The sequence below is a fragment of the Armigeres subalbatus genome, chromosome 1, assembly GCF_024139115.2.
Source record: "Armigeres subalbatus isolate Guangzhou_Male chromosome 1, GZ_Asu_2, whole genome shotgun sequence".
Taxonomy (NCBI): domain Eukaryota; kingdom Metazoa; phylum Arthropoda; class Insecta; order Diptera; family Culicidae; genus Armigeres; species Armigeres subalbatus.
This window is the reverse complement of record NC_085139.1, coordinates 148355307-148373189: the sequence shown is the minus strand read 5'-3', so window position 1 is coordinate 148373189 and position 17883 is coordinate 148355307. Positions and strand designations below refer to the sequence as shown.

Genomic DNA, 17883 nt, shown 5'->3' with positions numbered 1-17883 from the left:
TTTGATTGGATTTGGATTGAACTGGATTTGGAAATGAAAATAAATATAATTTGATTTGGATTTCGATTGGACTTGGATTTACATTGTTTTTGCCTTTCTCGTATACTAAGTATACGTAAAGGCTATAATTTCACTCCAAAACCAAACTTTTGATAGAAGGCTCGGAGACCCATAGTGTTATATACCAATCGACTCAGCTCGACGAATTGAGGTGATGTCTGTTTGTGTGTATGTATGTATGTGTGTGTGTGTGTATGTGTGTATGTGTACAAAATTTGTAGACACACTTTTTGGAACTTAGCATTACTCGATTTACTCGCAACAAGTTGCATTCGACGGGGAATGCGGTCCCATTGTTTGCTATTGAAAATTGGCCTGATCGGACATTGCATTTCGGAATTATTGAAAAATCATTGTTTTTTTCCAAGGGTCCCCCCTTGGTGAAAAAAAATTTCAAAATCGAAAAAATTTTTTTCAAAAATGGTGGAAATGCATAGTAATTAATGCAAAAACATGCAAAATGATAGAAAATATGCGATCTATCTCCCTAAAGTGCTTTTTTGACCTTTCCTATGTGATTTTTTCAGTACATTTTACGATGCACGAGAAAGGCATCATCGCCGCTAGGTGGATTAATCTGGGTTTTTTTTTATTGAATTTGGATGCGAATGGAATTTGGTTTGGACTTGTGTTTTACCTGAATTTGAATTCGATAAGAATTGTATTTGTTTTAAAATGGGTTGGTCTTGATTTGTTTTCATTTGGATTCGGATTGAATTTGGAATGTCTTCTTCTACTTATTGGCATTACATTCTCATTAGGTCATTACCAGGGATTGAATCCAAAAGAGAATGAAAAAGTCTCTCACTTATCATCTCTGTATACAATATGTATACAATATACAATATGTAGCATACCGTGAGAAACTTCTTTTTTCGCAAGCTGTAATGATAAAGAACGGATCCGGGAGGCTATACCTCATGACAAATTTCTTTTAAAAAGCTCCAATCGCGGGGAGCACTGATTCTGATGATGCATTTTAACTTGTTTTACACAACTGTGCGGCCCCCAACACAAAATGAGCGAGAACAAGGCGAAAATCATCACTTCTCTGTGGGGGCTGCCTATCCGATTCTGTTTATTTGCACTTGTATACAAGTTTGATAAATTTGTTATCATGGCTTGTTATGATTCGGAACAGTGTTTGCCTTAATTGTATCGTTTTTCGTTATCTATTGAAAGCGATTTCTGCAAACCCTGGTCATTGGCATCTCGCGGATTTGTTCATTCAGCACTTCCCCAGTTATTAAGTGCGAGGCTTCTAAGCCTAATTACCAGTATTACATTTGTCCTTGAGGTTAACACGACGATACTTTTATGCCCAGGGAAGTCGAGTAATCTTTCAATCCGAAAATTACATAGACCAAAACGGGAATCGATCCAAGCCGCCTTAAACATGGTCCTACTTTATAGCCGCGTATCAATTTGGATTGGATTTGGATTTTGTTTGGATTTGGATTGGATTTGGATTGGATTTGGATTGGATTTGGATTGGATTTGGATTGGATTTGAATTGGATTTGGATTGGATTTGGATTGGATTTGGATTGGATTTGGATTGGATTTGGATTGGATTTGGATTGGTTTGGATTAGATTTGGATTGGTTTGGATTGGTTTGGATTGGTTTGGATTGGTTTGGATTGATTTGGATTGGTTTGGATTGGTTTGGTTTGGTTTGGATTGGTTTGGATTGGTTTGGATTGGTTTGAATTGGTTTGGATTGAATTTGATTGATTTGGATTGGTTTGGATTGGTTTGGATTGGTTTGGATTGGTTTGGATTGGTTTGGATTGGTTTGGATTGAATTTGGATTGGTTTGATTGGTTTGGATTGGTTTGGATTGATTTGGATTGGTTTGGATTGATTTGGTTTGGATTTGGTTTGGTTTGGATTGGTTTGGATTGGTTTGATTGGTTTGAATTGGATTTGGATTGAATTTGGATTGGTTTGGATTGGTTTGGATTGGTTTGGATTGGTTTGGATTGGTTTGAATTTGATTGGATTTGGATTTGATTGGATTGGTTTGGATTGGTTTGAATTGGTTTGGATTGGATTTGGATTGGTTTGGATTGGTTTGGATTTGGTTTGGATTGGTTTGGATTGGATTTGGATTGGTTTGATTGATTTGGATTGGTTTGGATTGGTTTGATTGATTTGGATTGATTTGGATTGGTTTGGATTGGTTTGATTGGTTTGGATTGATTTGGATTGGTTTGGATTGATTTGGATTGATTTGATTGGTTTGGATTGGTTTGGATTGATTTGGATTGGTTTGGATTGATTTGGATTGGATTTGGATTGGTTTGGATTGATTTGGATTGGTTTGGATTGGTTTGATTGATTTGGATTGATTTGGATTGGTTTGGATTGATTTGGATTGGTTTGATTGATTGATTTGGATTGGATTTGGATTGGATTTGGATTGGATTTGGATTGGATTTGGATTGGATTTGGATTGGATTTGGATTGGATTTGGATTGGATTTGGATTGGATTTGGATTGGATTTGGATTGGATTTGGATTGGATTTGGATTGGATTTCGATTAAAGTTGTTCTGGATTAGGATTAGTTTTGAATTGGATTTGGTTTGTATTTAGACCGCACTTTCAGGACATGCACGCTACCCATCTTAGAGATTTGTCACATCACAACCACTCCAGATACCGTCAAAAGGCTTAATGATTAACTTAATGCACATCTTCTTCTAAGTGTATTTGGATTGGATATGGTTTGTATTTGGATTTGGATAGGATTTATCATTTAATTTATAGTACATGTTGCACTAGTGCATATACCATTTACCGACAGTTACCAATATTTTAGACAAGTGAGTCTGTAGTTAGACTTAAATTTAAATTACGTAACCTATGCATAAATCATCATTTTCCCTAATTAAATAGGACCTGAAGAAGGTGTGAACCAAACACCGAAACGTCGATGATGATTACAAAAGAATCATTCAGCTCATCTAAAGGACTGCAAAACGAACATAAATCCTTCCAGTTGAATACAAATCAATCGTTTACAACCATAGCATATGAGCATACTTCATTTCTATCCGTTATATGACCACGTGTTTCTTTAATGAGGAAAAAAATTGTAGCATGCCGTCGCTTGAGTTTATTTTGCTAGGATACGAGTTGTTGTGTTAGGTCCGTGCTCTTGAACATTGAGCTGTGTTCAGAAGGCTGTGAACACGAACACGCGTTCTCGTGTTCAAAATGCGTCTCTGGAATTTATATAGGAATTGGATTTAAATTGGTAATTGGTGCTAGTCGATGGCATGAAATTTGGGAGAGTACCTTGCCACACTGGGCCACGAGGCGGAGCTAGCACGACAAAATACCTTGGAGTTTAGGGGATGCGTAATTTTGAGTTGGGGGCTGTCCACAAACCACGTAGATTGAAATTTCACATTTTCGAACCCCCCCGTCCCCCCTAGTAGACTTTCGTAGACTTTTCCGAAACCCCCTCCCCACCCTCTTGAAGTCTACGTAGACTTTTCCAAATTTTACAAAATATCATATGTGATTGGACAATCGAAATCAAATTTAATCCTCTGTGAATTGCTTCTGAAACCAAACCTCCAAGTCAATTAATTTAATTTCTGTTAAATTCGATTCCTCCTAGAGAGGTATGCACCACCGCTACCGACACTTTTGCATCGGCGCGCCACTGCTTAAAATCTGTCACGCATCTGACCTACAATTCTTCACGCCGGTTTAAATAAAACCGAAGAATTTTCAGAAGTTCCGTGAAAATTTAGATTTATAGAATTTAGAATTATTTCCCGAGGTAATATTAAGTTTGAATGGACATTCCGAAAATTTCCCGTGGAATTTTGAAATGGTTTTCTACGTTCTTGCAGATTTGAAGCAATTTCCTGAGGATTTTTTATTTAAATCCAATAGACTATCCAAAGACTTTAACGAAATTTTGGTGAATTTCCCGTAAAAATTTCGAAAAAAATTTCATGAAAATTACAAAAGCTTTCTTACAAAATTTGCAAACATTTTTTTGCGGAAACTCAGAGTTTTTGGTGGGAAATTCAAATAATTTCTCTTGGAAATTTTCAACAGTTTCTTTAGAAATTCCTGAGATTTTCCATCGATTATTCCAAAGAATTCGCATAAGTACTCCCGACAAAATTGCCCTAAAATATACGAAGAATTTTCCATGGACATTTCGAAGAATTTCGCTTATATATCCAAAGAATTCCTCGCGAAAATTCCGAAGAATTTCCGAAATTAGGAAAAATTTCCCGGGGACTTCCCAGAAAATCTCCAGTGAAGGGTTTCTTGCGGAAATTTCGCGGAATTCCCCGTTGAAGTGCGACATAATTTTCCGTGAAAATTTTAAAGAATCACTTGTAGTTTCTAAAGAAGTTCCCGACGAAAATAAAAAAAATAGTGGAATCTGCAATGAAATCCAAGTGGTAATTTTGAAATTTTCTCGAAAGTTTTTATAGAATACATCGGAGAATTTTCCTGCTCAACACATAAGAATTTCCTGGGAATATCCATATAGTTTTAAGCCGTAGTTCAGACTATTACTTCAGTGAAATTCATTAGATTATTTCGATAAAGTCTTGCAAAAAAATCTGGAAAAATCCTAAAAAAAATTGCACTTAGCTTCTGTATAAATTGTTTTATAAAAATAATAAAAAATTAAAAAGTCTACATAGACTTTTGGCATACCCCTCCGTCCCCCATCGTAGACTAACGTAGACTTTTTCGAAACCCCTCCCTCCCCCTCAAGAGTCTACGTGGTTTATGGACAGCCCCTTGGTGTCTTCGGAAGAGTGTCGTGTTTTGAAACAATATGAAGCTCAGTGTCGAGCATTAGTTAAATTGTTCGCCGCATAGGTGGCGCTGCAATGCAAACTTTTTTGTTTTACGTTTTAGAGCTTTGGTGTCTCCGGCGACCTCGATAACAGAAATTGGTATAATTTAGCCTTGCATAAGAGGTAAAATACCAAAAAATTATATGCAGAATACTTGAGGCATACCATGCTTAGGTATTTGAATACCAAACGAATAATAATTGGTTATGCATTTGGCATTAAAATTCAATTTAATAATTGAGATTGTTATGACTTAAGTATTGTGCATATTAGTTTTTGGTATTAGTCCTTTGGTATTTTACCTGTTATCCAGGGCTAGTTCATAACAGAGTATGGTATCAATAACAGCATTAGGTATCATTGAGCCAATTTCTCCTGCTCGGGTTGGTATAAAAGTATCATAGAGTTAGGGAAGTTATTGAATTCGAAACATTAAACTGTCATATTAAGATAAAGGAACCGATCAGAGTAGTCCACATTTTTATCGAGCCACAAAACACACAGTACAAATCATCGGATAAAGATCGATTTCAATGAGTTAATGCAATCTAAACGCATAACATGATTGACATTTTTAGTCATATATATATTTGTTTACGATAAATTCAGTTGATAATCGATGCACGGTAACGTGTTCTGCAAATCTTTGCCACAACATATCGATTAAGAATCGTAGTAGGCAAAGCTGTTGATCTTAGTATACATATTTACCGAGGGTTTTGCAGGTGTGATTTCAAAATCAAAGCATTTCATCTTCATTAATTGTGGTTTTCTAGTTAAACATTTTAGCGAATGTGTTTTTTTTGCTTTTATCCGATAATCGTAATCGTTATCGTAATCAAGGTAAGTTATTTCAATCAGTTTATACATATCATACATTAATTAGTATATCAGTATCCAGTATCACCATACGAATAAGGGTATGCGATAACACTTTTTTTCCTAACGAAACGAAACGAAACGAAATTTAAAATGTCTATGTTGATTCGGATCGAAACGAAACGAAATATAGATTTACTTTCGAGACTTCGAAACGATACGAAATCAAGGTTCATTTATTTCGAAATTTTTTGAAACGAAACGAAATTTCAATTTTTTTTCCGCGGAATTTTTATTAAATTGGTTTTACATTATGTATGCAATTCTGATGCCAATTTTTTGAAGTCAAATAACCTGTTTTGTGGCCAATAAAGTTATAATAACAGAAGAGGCAGTCTGTGATAAATCGCCGCATATACCATTCGTGATAAGACAATACCCCAACATTTGTGCCGCTTTCAAAGGAATTCATCGTAGAGCGCGTGCTTCCGAATCTGTTCAATTTTATATCAGTTTTATATCAGTAAGTTTATAAACATATAGAAATTGTGGGATTATTCATATACGGATTCAATTTTCGCTTTAAACCTTAATTCACTTAAGAATTTTGTAATAATGCTGAAGCATACTTTATATTGTCTTGTCAGCGTGGTTTTATAGTATTGAGTTAAGTCAAAATTAGAAAATGGACGCTTAGATTTATTTTTTTATTTAGTGGGATACTCAATTATGATACCACATCTGCCTGGCGTATACGCAAATAGGAAATTGATATTAAAAGACCAACATTTGAAAAGGGCCTAACAGCCAAAACTTATTCCTTCTTATTCTTCGTCTACATAAGATACACTGGGGGAAGTGAAAAAAGCGGGTAAGTGTAAAAATCGACTCGAAAATTTTCAATTGTACAGACTTTACAGTTTTTACCACACCATAACATTTTGCAAAAATATATGTACCTTAATGTTCACACTAATACTATGTTAAAATCTGTGTTATACTTACACTAATACAGTTTACGCTGGAACTGTCATTTTAGGTTTCGCGAGAAGTTAATTTTTGCATTCATAAAATCAATTCTTACTTGCATGAATTGTTAATTTTTCCGGTGATTTTGCATCACAGGTTACCATTAGAATACAATTAAACTAATCACATTCATTTTGTAGTGGTTTGTACCATGAAAGCAAATAGTTTAAATATTTTACATTTCCCGGTATAATATAATGGCTCATTAACAGTAAAACGTGATATTGATAACAGAACATGATATTAACTAGTATGAAATAAGAGTAAAAATAACAAGCGAAAATAACAAAAAAATGCACCGAAATATCATTAAAATATCAGATTTTGCCATTAACAAGAACTTATGAATATCTTGAGCTATTAGTTTGTTCTTGTTGATAGCAAAACCCGATATTTTTATGATATTTCGGTGCAATTTTTTGTTATTTTTGGTGATTATTTTTACTCTTATTTCCAACAAGTTAATATCATGTTTTGTTATCAATATCACGGTTTCTACCAGGGTTACCCCTGGTATCGAACACTGCGGAGGAAGTGGATAATGCTCTGATCAAGAATTTTTTTCCTTCCCTTCATGGTTTATTTCGATAACTATTAATCCTTAAATGTTCCTTCTTTATTATCATTGTGATTTCAGTGGTGATTGGACTAATATACAATAATGATTAATCCCCTTATCGGTATTGATGCCTTTCACATGTTTTACATATGAAAAAAAAAGGATGAGAAAGATAAAAATAGCACTGATAGGTAAATATATTCCATAATACATATTTATTTATATTCATAACAAGTTTCGCCGTTGAATGCAATTTGTTGCGAACAAATCGGGTAGGGACAAGTGCATGAAAATAGGTGATAATCTTGTACGTGTATTGCGCACAAACATACAAACAAAAACACACACATACCGACATCATCTCAATTCGTTAAGCTGAGTCTCATTATCCCTCAAAAAAGTTCATCCTTGGGGAAAACATATAGATTTAACGTGCACTTAGTGTTCGAGAAGGCACAGCCAGCCCTCCCCTAGCTATTACAAAAATTCCTTGGGGACCTATTCCTTTAATCCAATGAAATTATTCAACAAAACATACTCAGAACAATTACCGTCTTGATTTTAATAATTTTTCACTACTCATCACAATTGAAGGTCAACATAACTTGGATTTTCCACTTACCCCATTCCACTAGGGTAAGTGGAAAAATGACTCCTAAATTTCAAATATATTTTAAAAAATTTCAAGCGACTAAAATGGTACGAATTACCGCACAGTTGGTGCAAAATAGACTGTTTTTGAGAGCCCATTATGATTGAATGCCTTTAGATCATTTAAATTGCATTGACAATAATTTGAACATGAACTATCGATATTTCCTTTTCCACCTTCCCCAGTGTACCTTATATGTAATAGCATACATTTGCTCACTAGAAGAATCCTGAGGACCTTTCTAAAATGCATAAAGATATGTATTTTAGATTGAATTTCACAGACCCATAGTCTTAAATACAATCAGCTCGACGAACTGAGCTATTGTCTATGTGTCCTTGGCAGTATGAGTCAGTATGAGCTGAAAGCAATCATAAGTAAACTTATTACGAAATGAACCGGCCTAGGGCCAAAAATCTCGTAAATAAAGATTATTTAATTCAATTCAATCATATGTGAAGAAATTTCAGCAATTTTAATGATCTTTCAACCCGTTCTGGATTTTTTTGCAAGTTCCATGCGATCTAGAAATGTTCACAAATCTGCAATGTTTTTTACATATTGAGCAAATAGAGCGAATAGAAGGGCTTAGCTTGATTAACTGTACACATCATGATTGACCAAAAGAAGTAGATTTTTTTCACTTCGCCTTCTGTCGGACTAGCTGCCGTCCCATGATCGATTCCGCATTCATATTGTGCAAATAGTAAAAACATTTTACAAAATATAGAAGAAAACTACAAACGCATTTGTCGACTAAGAATAGGGTTATGTAGTAAGCGTTAATATTTTTTTTTTGTATAACCTAAAGTTTGACAAACAACTTTACGATTTACTTCTGCGGCGCAGCCAAAATTTTTGATAATATAAAGTATGGTTTAATTCCGTTAAATTTCGCGGAATTCCGTTAAATTTCGTTAGAAGTTAGTTTTTTCTAGCGAAATTTCTGTAATTTTACGAAACGAAACGAAATCAAGAAACCAGATTTCGCCACGCTCAAATTCCGCGGAATTTCGTTTCGAACCACCTGAAACGAAATGTTGCGAAATACCGCATATGCTTACATACGAACAATTGTCGAGAAAACAGTTTCCTCAAACGGCCAGAGATTTCTTCCCAGAATCAGTGCAATAACTATTGAAGTGAGCAAATAAAAGCATTTTCATAATTGTTTGTAGATTAGTCATTTTTATTATTTTTTCCTTCATATGTAACGTTGTCCAATGAAAGTTGAAGTCTGGGAAAATAATAGAAGGCAACTGAAGCGTATTGTGTTTGCAAACTCGTTTTCTTGGTTAGCCATGAATTCTCGCTTAACTTTTCAAAAGGACCTAAGTAACATTTTTTTCATGAATTAATTTGAATAGCGCAATCAATAGAACAACATGAAAGCTATTGATTGCAGTATTCAAATTAATTAATAAAAAAATGTTACTTAGGTCCTTTTGAAAAGTTAAGCGAGAATTGTTTGCTTTGACCCACTAGTGTTACTTTTATACTAAACTTTTAAACATGATATGTTTCAATATTCAGGTTTATATTTCTCTTTCAACTTGATGAAAGATCAAAAACTCTTGCATGAAGCATGAGCACTATCGACTGTGACAGACTACTAGGTTTTAATATGTTATTTTTTACATTTTTCGTAAATAGTCCAAGAAAATCGAAAAAAAAGATGAAACCTTACAACAATTAAAAAAACACACTAATAAAGTTTATAAAAAAAAAAAAAAAAAAAAAAAAAATGAAACCTTACAATTTTTACTATATCTCTGCAAATAGAAGGTATACAGCTTAGGTGCCTTCGGCAACTACAATTATTGTTCCACGTTCTACAACTTTGCCGAAAACACCAAAGCTCTAAACCGTAAAACAAAAAAGTTTGTGTTGCAGCGCCACCTATGCGGCGAAAATTTGAACTAATGCTCGACGCTGGGCTTCATATTTTTCAAAACACGACACTCTTCCGAAGACACCAACTCAAAATTACGCATCCCCTAAGCTCCAAGGTATTTTGTCGGGCTAGCTCCGCTCCGTGGCCCAATGTGCCTTGTAGGCGGCGTTCAGCAATGTGATTGCGCGCTACAATCCAGCCATTTTTGTAAATGGGACACACGACACCTTCCATCCACTTCTGCGGAAAAACTTCCTCCTCCCAAATCTTGGTAATGACCCAGTGCAGTGCTCTAGCCAGTGCCACACCACCGTGTTTAAATAGCTCTCCTGGTAGTTTGTCAACCCTAGGGGCTTTGTTGTTCTTCAGTCGGTCGATCTCCTCCTGGATTTCCTGGAAATCCGGAGCCGGTTAAATTATGTCCCAGGTTCATCACCATACCATATCTGCCATATCGCCATTCAGGTGTTCTTCGTATTGCTGTCGCCCCCTTGTGTCACCTCACGCTCGTTTGTAAGAAGGTTCCCTTTTACGTCCTTACACATATAAGGCTTCCGTGATAGGTTCTACTTCTCATAGAACTTTCGTGAGTTATTAGCGCAGTACAGTTGCTCCGTCACTTCACGGTCTCGATCTTCCTGCTGACGCTTTTTCCTCCGGAAAATCGAGTTTTGTCTGTCCCGCGCCCGCTTATAGCGTGCCTCGTTCGCCCTCGGGCGGTGTTATAGCAATCTCGCCCATGCTGCATTCTTCTCTTCCACAATGGAAAGTTATGTAACTTATATCTGTGAATGTAATCAAAATGCTTTTTTTTGCAAATCTAATTAAAATGTTGGTATAACAACTTGACTTAATAATTCTTATCTAATTAAAATGTTGGTATAAATACTTGAAATATTTATAATAGATAAATCATTCAATTCAAACCTTTTTAGGGGTATCGGGACTATCATCATCCTTGGTTGTAGGTCAAGTTGAATAAGCTAGTTTTTTAAGAAGACAATTTTTTGAATAAGCGGTCAATCAGCTTCCAATCTTTGTTGGGTCATCATCATCATCATCATCATCATCATCATCATCATCATCATCATCATCATCGTCATCATCCACTTCTATTAAATTTGATTTGATAATAATAAAATAATAATAATAAATACCTAACCATAACTTAAAGACCGACTAAAATAAAAAATCTTCATATTTCATTTAATCCGATGCTTGAGAAATGAAACTTTTAACGCTTTCAACTGACGCTATATGACACGCGGTTAAGACGAAATCGATAAAAAGCCGTATCCAATTACCCTTCCATTACCTTCTTTTCCAAAAATATTTTAAGATCCAAAAATTCAAGTCATAATTTTTCAGATTTTTAACTCGTTACGTCACAAAGTTAAAGCTTTGTTTACGGTGTACTTCAGTTTAAATGGACCGGAATGCACTAGGAAGGACAATAGTTATCAACCATACCGTTGTGGCAAAAATACATTTTTTATGAGACACCTTCACCGCAAGCGGGATTAATCAGTTTTTTAAGTTTTTTTTACTAGATCTTATTAGTCATGAGACTTTGTTATTCATGCATCAATAGTATTAGTATTTGTGTTTATTGTGTTACCGGAGCTAGTAATTTAAAAAGATTTGTATCCTACGCTACTGGACAATAAACAAACAAACAATAGGGCCTAAGGACGTCTGTGGATGTATCTAAATCATAAGCAATAAAATACTTAAATAGAATATGAAGAAGGGCCATGTACTGGAAAGCTGCATAACTGAACTCATGTGTTTCAATTGCACTAAATACTGTGCAGTTCGGTAAAAAAAACAAACGTTTCTACTTGATCTTTAAATAATCGCCGAAAAAAGAAACACATCACTTTAGCCTACTTTTGAAAGACGCTTAACCGGTGAGTGAGCCGGCGGTCATTTTGGCTACTGACTGATCAGCACTCAAGAAGGCAGTTCGCACCACTTCACATTCACCACCTCAACAGTATCGCCTCCGAAACCAGCTACTTACGGATCTGGAATGGCTGTCGACAAGTTGTCCAAACACTTCAGTAGGTGACTGCCGTTTTTGGAAGACTCATCGAGCAGTCCAGTCAAAATCAAGTATGATCCTCACAAGACAATTTGGAGCAGGTGCGTGCCATGCTTCAATAGTTTGAAGCTGATGGATTTGGCCAATGCCTATAAAGAATAAAGGTGTTTTTTACAAGCAATTCTTTATTCATTTCCACAAACATATGAGAACATGTAGATAACAGTTATAGTGCATAGTTTTTCCAATGAGCTAACCACATGAAAGAATCCTGGGTTCTTTGACCAATTTTGCGTGAAAGCCAGTTATGAAAGGATGGTGTGCTTTGTTTTGAAATTAAAATTTCTAAATTATTTCGATAGATATATGCAGAGAATAATGACTTTTGGATAAATTTATCATTATTCCTTTGATTCTCCGAGTTGAAAGTGGTAATAAACACAAAAAATAAATCAGATATTGCTCACTTTCATGGCCTGTCACGGAACAAATATTTTTGGAGATTTTTGTAGCATGCTTTTCATCCTTCGCGTTTCTCTAGATATTGAAAGGGGGAGATATGTAAAAATCGCGTAATAAAATCTAATGCGAGACGATTTTTCATTTAGAAAAAGATTTTTGATTTGCAAACAATTTTGTAAAAACCATCACAAAACTGATAACAAAAAAACTGAATTTAAAACAAAAAAAAAAGCCTTTGTAGATTTCGTGTTTGATACAATGTGCTTTTGGGCCAAACGGAAACGAAAAGACCTTTATGTCCGATAATAAATAAAAATCATAATCAAAAACATTAATGGCTGCTTTTTTATGTAACCTCCCAGCTTTCGCTTGATGAGTAGCTGATTTCTTCTGATATAATCAAACATTGCCAACTGCAGTCACTAGATGAAAGGGAAATTTTTCGCGCAGCGAATTGCTATTATTGAGCTAAGCAGATATTGCTGCGAGACAGCCAAGATGGTTCTCATGCAAACTTACCTCGGACTCCAGACCCTAACAGATGTACGAACAGCCATGTCTTCCAATCTTCGAAATACCGCCCTCGCAGCAATACATTGTTGGTGTGTGCTTTGTTCTGGCCTGGCTGGAGAGTGTAGGTTATTAATAACCTATGGTCAATTGTTGCAGATTTCGTTTTTCTCTTATAACGGAGCCGGTACTCAATTTGTCCGTATGCTGAAATTTAATTTGTTGCTGTTGCGAAGAAATAATAATTTAATTAGCTGTGTTTTGCCAATGCTGGGGAAATTCACTGAAAACGAACGGAACGGTACTCATCTGCCTAGATGTTGATTAACTCATAAGAGACAATAATTATTTCTTGTTATTCGCGCTCACGAGTCTATTATGTGAGCAGTGTGACAAACGACGAAACGTAACTAATTATCGCTTTGGTTTGGTTTTCCTGCTTTAATTAGAAAACAGTTAATGTATCACCGTTTGATTTTTTACCACTAACGTGATCTCGCCTTTTTCGCTTTTTCAAGTGTACCGAAAGATTGAAGATAGGTCTCATTAATCTTTATTTATTGCATTTATTTTTATGTTTCATAACTTTTCTGTGAAGAAAGAAAAACATTTTCGATGAATTTTTGTTTTCAGAAGGTGGTAAAAAAGTCGGAAAACTTTTTAACGCTTCGCGTTATAAATAAGTGATACTCAGGAAGGAGTAACTCATTACTGTTCGATGGTAATTTTAAAATCAAGGTTTTACCTGCCCGTTTTTTTAATGCAAGTGTTTATTCCGATTCAAAGGTAAACAATATGTCATATACGAACAAACCAAAACCAGCGTCAAGATCAGTCAACACTTTAATGGTGTTTTTGTTGCTGCTAGATGAGAAAATAAAACTGCATACCCAAATCTCAAAGCGTTGGATCAAGGTGAGACTGTACCTCCCCGCTTTGCCAATTGTGCATGCACAGCAAAGTTTATCAATTAATTTCGCACTTAACGAAAAACCTGTCATTTCTGAATTCTTGCCTAACGAGATGTGATCGAATCCAATGTTCGATAGAGCGCGTGGTGTTCAAGGATCCATGTGGTGAAGAATTTAAATTGAAGAGGATATTTACGTTGCAACGTCTGTTTTATGATTCCAACAGCTTTTCGTTAATGAGGTTTGACACCATGCGGAAGAATGAATTTATCTATTGCGTCACACACATGAGCAACGCACAGATAATCCGAATGGATTCAAACTTTGTTATGTCATTTTCATAATTATATATGATCTTCGCTAAATGTTTGATCAAGGGTAAATGTATGCTATGCTGTTTAATTTACTAAAACGAAAAGGATGGAGATTGTAATCTTTAACCTTTTTTCGCCTGGTAAGAATTTTCACGAATGTTTTCTCTATTGAAGGAAAATTAAAAAAAAATAAATGCACAACAATGAGATAGGGTATTTGTCTCGTCGCATCATTATCGATATGCTCATATAATAATAATATTTGCAAAATGAGTAATTTTGGCTTGATCTTCGTCGGTTTTTATTGCTATCACGCGTGATCACCGCTAACTGAAAAAATCACACAAAAAACAAAGCTCTTTACCCTCTTAATTTTTGTTTTCGATAGATATTGATGATGATGATGAGTTGGCGAGATGGCGAGTTCGATTTTCGGTGCGGTCTAGTATGTTTTCGGGTGGGAAACATTCTCGACTCCCTGGGAGTGTAGGTGAGACTGGGGAGACTGGATCCCCTTTCCTGATTTCCGATGTATCACAGCCAAAAATAAATGAACATACATTCGATTTCGATATAGTATTTAACTTTACTGATCTTAAATTATTGTTGTTATTGATACACAATCGATTTTTTGGAATGCTGTCAAAAATCAACTTTTTAAATATTCGGGGGAAATTGATCCCTCTCCAAAAACTTGCTTTGATAAAATTAGAGAGGTTCCCTCAGATTTTTTAAATATTTTTTCTTCAAAATACGCTGAATTTTCGAATTGCTGTGCATATACATGAACGATTTTTGTTATCGAATTTGACAGCACATACGATTTTAAAATTTGGTTGGACTTGATCCCCTTTCTGTGATATCTACGCAATAAATATTTTTTCTTGCCAACCCTTCATCAAATCTGTCAAATCTACAAAAAAAAATTAAAGTCTGAGAAAAGATTTATATTTTTTGAATTTTTTCACCAAATTTTTATATGGGTGACTAAAGAGGGATCAAGTGTCCCCATATCGAGGCAATAACTTCAATTCTAAATATCCTAAAACTTTGATGGAATGTTGGAATTTTCATCAGTACGAGAAAACGAAAGCATTTGGTCATTGTTACAAAAAGTTGTTCAAATTTTGCGTGACGAATAAAAAAATCTTTAGGAAGGTCAACACATACAAACCGCCCTGCAGAATAAATAAGTTTGCCAATCCAAAAAATAACTCACCACATAAAGGTCATTTGCCTAGAGGATCTATACCAAAAAAAAATACTCTAGAATAAAACTACTTTAGTTCTTGATAAAACAGGGGGTGATCAAGTCTCCCCACCTTCCCCTATCCACTGTACTTTTTACTACTAAATTAATTACTAAATCTGAAACTCGATTTGTGCAAGAAAGATTTAATTCGAAAAATGTATTGGAGAGTAACCACTTCCATCGGTGGAGTTGATCCCACGAAACCAGTACGCTACACAGGTGCTTTCCCTGCCAAGCTACGATTTACGAAGGAACATCCAAACGTTTAAATGTTCCTATTAAAAGCTGGGATTTAGAGTGAACCTTTTAGTACAACTTTGTTGCAAAAGATAGACGAAATTTATATCTGTCATAAGACGAGTTTATACAATCTCATTGAATTCCACCACTTAATTGTATCTTGACAGATACGTATTTCGACCTCAACAGTAAGGCCGTCTTCAGTGTCTCGTACTTGAAGTCGAGTCAAGTACGAGACACTGAAGACGGCCTTACTGTTGAGGTCGAAATACGTATCTGTCAAGATACAATTAAGTGGTGGAATTCAATGGGATTGTATAAACTCGTCTTATGACAGGTGAAAACATTCCACTAAAAAGCTCAAAATAATTTTCTTATCGAAATTTATATATTAATTCTTTCTTTTATGTTTTTTCAGTTTTTCAATCAACCAACCAGAGGGCTGACGAGCCAGCTGTCTGTGGCCGCGTTGGAGAATACAGTTTATAGGTAAGTGCACAGAATCAGGGAAAGTCAGACTTTCAGAAAGTTATGTATTAGAACTTTCTAAATGATGTATTCTATTTTGACAAATGTGCAAGATCATCGTACAAAACCATTACAATTTGCATTCTTCCTCCTAAGGAGGGCCCCTACAGTTTGCATTATTTCACACAATATCTGCATTAATAGCTTATTTATTTATTTATTCAGACTAAGGCCGAAGTGGCCTGTGCGGTATATAAGAGTCTTCTCCATTCGGCTGGGTTAATGGCTACACGTCGCCAACCACGCAGTCTACGGAGGGTCCGCAAGTCATCTTCCTCCTGATCGATCCGCCCGCTGCGCACCTCGCCTTCTTGTGCCCGTCGGATCGTTGTCGAGCCATTTTCACCGGGTTACTGTCCGACATACTGGCTACGTTCCCAGCCCACCACAGTCGTCCGATTTTCGCGGTGTGAACGATAGATGGTTCTCCCAGCAGCTCATGCAACTCGTGGTTCATTCGCCTCCTCCACGTGCCGTCCACCATCTGCACCCCACCATAGATGGTACGCAGCACTTTCCTTTCGAAAACTCCAAGTGCGCATTGGTCCTCCACGAGCGTCGTCCAGGTCTCGTGTCCGTAGAGAACTACCGGTCTAATGAGCGTTTTGTAGATTGTAAGTTTGGTACGGCGGCGTCTTGCGGAGTCCAAAGTACGTACGATTTCTAGCCACTATGCGTCTCCGAATTTCTCTGCTGGTATCATTTTCGGCAGTCACCAGTGAGCCCAAGTACACAAATTCTTCTACCACCTCGATTTCGTCAAAACCGATGCAAACTCGCGGTAGGTGGCTCACACTGTCTTCTCTTGAACATCTTCCTATCATGTACTTCGTCTTCGACGTGTTGATGACTAGTCCGATCCGTTTAGCTTCCCTCTTCAGTTTGGTGTAGGCTTCCTCTATCTTCTAAAAGTTATGTGCCATAATATCTATGTCGTCGGCGAAACCAAATAGCTGGACGGACTTATTGAAAATTGTACCACTCGTGTTAATCCCTGCTCTTCGTATTACCCCTTCCAAAGCGATGTTGAATAGCAGACACGAAAGACCATCCCCTTGCCGTAACCCTCTGCGGGTTTCGAAGGGACTCGAGAATGCCCCTGAAACTCGAACTACGCACATCACCCGATCCATCGTCACTCAACCGTGTCAGTTTATCCGGAAATCCGTGTTCGTGCATTAGCCAGCTATAGCGGTCCCGATCGATTGTATCATATGCGGCTTTGAAGTCGATGAATAGATGATGTGTGGGCACGTTGTATTCGCGGCATTTCTGCAGTACTTGGCGAATGGCGAACACCTGGTCCGTGGTTCCTCCTGGTACTGCCCCACGAACTCCCTTGCAATTGGTGCTAGTCGACGGCATAAAATTTGGGAGAGTACCTTGTAGGCGGCGTTCAGCAATGTAATTGCGCGGTAGTTGCTGCAATCCAGCTTATCGTTCTTTTTGTAGATGGGACACACGACACCTTCCCTCCACTCCTGCGGCAAAACATCCTCCTCCCAAATCTTGGTAATGACCTGCTCTAGTCAGTGCCTCACCACCGTGTTTAAATAGCTCTCCTGGTAGTTGGTCAACCCCAGGGGCTTTGTTGTTCTTCAGCCTGCCAATATCCTCCTGGATTTCCTGGAGATCCGGAGCCGGTTAAATTATGTCCTGCGCGCGTTCTCCCAGGTCCATCGCCATACCGTCATCTTCGTCTGCCACATCGCCATTCAGGTGTTCTTTGTAGTGCTGCTGCCACCTTTGGATCACCTCACGCTCGT

The 17883-nt window shown here is 36.6% G+C and overlaps 1 protein-coding gene across 1 annotated transcript in view; it reads left to right on the top strand.

Annotated features, from left to right (window-relative positions):
• Nucleotides 1-17883, top strand: part of LOC134205230 (uncharacterized) — a 295937-nt gene that overhangs the window by 193751 nt on the left and 84303 nt on the right. Inside the window, exon 2 of the mRNA XM_062680301.1 lies at nt 16008-16078. The gene's annotated coding sequence lies outside the window, so the exon portion shown is untranslated. The remainder of the gene's footprint in view (nt 1-16007; nt 16079-17883) is intronic.